Source organism: Bidens hawaiensis, unplaced genomic scaffold (genome assembly GCF_021521415.1).
Source record: "Bidens hawaiensis isolate Kalapana, Puna unplaced genomic scaffold, B.hawaiensis_p1.1 tig00007430_1, whole genome shotgun sequence".
In the NCBI taxonomy this organism is placed as follows: Eukaryota; Viridiplantae; Streptophyta; class Magnoliopsida; order Asterales; family Asteraceae; genus Bidens; species Bidens hawaiensis.
Genome location: NW_027491519.1, coordinates 188709 through 192046, shown reverse-complemented (window position 1 = coordinate 192046; position 3338 = coordinate 188709).

Sequence of the window (3338 nt, the reverse complement as noted above, 5' to 3'; positions counted from 1 at the left end):
ATCTTGTTGAATCCCTCAATAAATTCAACAAAACCATGGAGGTGGTCTCTAATGACAAAAAGGAAAAAAGTCGAATGAGAGATTTGGACTTCCTTACAAGAGACTTCAGTAACCTAAATCCGGTCGATCAAATGCTGATGGAAAAGCAAAAGGAACGTATCCGAAAGAGGTTGATCGAAGAAGACCAAGCCGAAGAATAAGAATAATGTTTTTTTAGTACTTTAAATTTTTTTTATTTTTAGATATTAATGTGTTTTTTTTAATGTGTGTTTTTTTAATAATTTATGAGTTTTTTTAATAATACGTTTTTTGAATATATTTATAAAAAAATAAAAAAAAAATCCGCTGGAGCCCCTGCTGGAGCCCCTTCACACCACGGCCAGGGGCTCCAGCGGGGGCTCCAACACCCATCTTATCCAGTTTCTCTCTCTGCCACACGTCACAATATTATTGGCTGGAGCCCCCACTCGCCCCCCCGTTAGAGCCCCCCACACCCCTCAGCCTAAGGTGTAACAAAAAAAAATAGAAATTCCATTCATGTCACATGTCAAATCTTTCATAATCTATAAATTTTGACCCCCACCCCTCTTTTGAATTTAGATAAAAAAAGGATTTTGAATATGATGAACGAAGAATATTATTTAAATGGGAAATATATAATAAAAAATGATTAAAGCAAATAATGATCCTAAGTGAAAATGGTATAAATATGCAAAGCACATAAAAGTTCCTTATAACACGGAAGCCCCTAGAAAGTTGCCTTTTTTAAATTTATCACTGAAATTTCTTCTTTTTATTAAAAGAGAAAAGATACAATTTATTCAATTCAAGAATAGCTCGTGTGTGACGAATAAAAGATACCTCAAATGATGTTACACAAAATAAAAGGTTATATATGAAAGAAACAAAGAAAAAGGAATTTGTACAATGATTTCCACTGAACATAAAGAACCAAAAAAGATGAATATGAAAATTGGTTTTGTAATTTCTTACCCCTTAAAAATTTATATAAATTGTTAAAACAATAATTTTTAATAAAGAACCGAATAAACGTGTGTAAGTAGTGTTGAATATATATAGTGAAAGACAAACTATAGGGTACATATTTGTCTTATTATTACGGTTAAAACATTACATGCAAGTACATATAGGTTATGTAATTCTTGGCATAAAATTGGTTATATAATAGTTTGTATTAATTCAAACGAGAACTTAGGGTCGAGATTTTGAGTGTCCAAAACGAGTATATAAAAGTTAGGCCTTATATAAATTAATTTTTTTTTCCATATTTTGTTTTGCTCAATTAAAATAAACAAACTAATTGCTAAATTACTAGACTTTTCTTTTCCATATTATTTTGGTCTAATTAAACATAAATATACTAATTGCTAAATTACTAGGTATTTTTTCCAAAATTTTTTGTCCTATTAAACATAAACAGATTAATTGCTAAATTGTTAAGTCGAAATTTCATTTGTTAATGTTTTAAAATAATTGTTACACACATAAAAAAGTAAAATAAATTTGTGCCCCATCAAAATCGTATCTTAAACGCTTGTCAAGCTCGAGATGGTGTCTGGACAGCCAACCCTTGTATTACTAGACAACTATCAATATAAGAATACGTTTTAGCATATTTTCTTAAATAGACATATAAGTGAACGACTGCAATTCATGGAGTCAAGTTCTTTTCTCAGTTATCCTCTGACGGCCACAGGCCCGACACCTCGCTAAGCCTGAATTTTTTTTGTTAGAAAAAAATTATATGTATTGTTATTAAATACAATATGTATATTTAATGTTTAAACTCAATTACATAACCACTAACTTGGACTTGAGTTTGACCCAACTATATATACACGCGATCATCTCTTCAATTATTGAGTTTGTCGACCGAGCCCAATTTTTGAAAGTTCTATCATTTATTTGAATCCAAAAATACCAAAGGAAGAGTAGATGATGGCCAGAAGAATCCTCTTACCAGAGACAGAAAATGGGTCGTCCGCCTCAAACAGCAAATCATCCAAACTATCAAAACCGGTAGCTACCGTTACCACTCAACATTGTTAACTATTTTTTGATTTAAATAATACATCTGAAGAAATGAATAGATGTCGAGAGAATTAAATAAATAAAATGAAGGAAACATATAGTCACATATATCGTAGGTTATGGAAAAATCTTGTGTCGTATCAAATAATTTATGGAATCTTCTGTCATGTCAAATAATTGGCGGAATCTTGTTTTGTAAAACAATTGGCACACATATTACACAGACCTTGATTGACACTCAAAATTTGTCATTCATACATCTCATATTTAGATTATTAGGCCATACGACTCGAAGCGTGTTGAGTCATTTGACTTGTATTGCATAATACACGTCGTATCACTATAAAAATTAATTGTGGTGCTTGAATTCATTGGTGGTAAATTTTCATCACCTTTTGTATATATAGGCCGATAGGGGTTTAGGTGTATACGTAACTCCATTATTTCTTTTAGAATAGAGGTAGAAACAATAAAATAAAAATTATTCATATTTTTTCATTTTATATTTTATAAACGGCTAAACCCTACACCCGTAATATATACTAGTCATCCTAATCCTCGTATTAGATAGACATAAAGAGCCCAATCCACATCATAAAAGTACTCAACCCACATCACACGATCGCCATCTCCTAATTCCTATCTTCTATTATTATATATTATTATAATCATTATTATTATTTTGTCATTTATTACTTATACTTTTCACTTTACATATAAAATTTAAATTATTTAATTATTATTTCTCTTCAATGCTCTTGTGTACATTTAACATTAAAGAACCTCTAATACGGGGATCCATAAGCATCCTTGAGAAAGAGGTCCCCACAGAAAATGGGGCATATATGAGAAATCCTTAAGGAGGAATTCGTGCTTAAGATAAGGCCCCCATATATGTATAATGTATATGTTATGTTTTTGTCTATCATATAACAACATACATAATATTTATTATGTAATAAATACAGTATCATACTTTTATAATAGTATGTAGGCTCCGATCCCGATCAAGTTTGATGTATTAAGACTATCCATAATGCTAAGGGCATATGTAGTGGGCGAGAACTCCGTCCCCTGGGCGACAAGGGCGGGGGCGGGGACTTTTTGTCGCCGGTGTGGGTTGTTTTAATATTATTATATTAGTATGTGTGTGTGATATATAAGTGTATATATATTGGGTTGCAACACCTTTACACCTCTAAAACAAAAACACACTCTTTACTGACCGGACGCCATATGACGCAAATCACCCTATTTTGTAGTCCCTGCACTACACATAGCCTAAT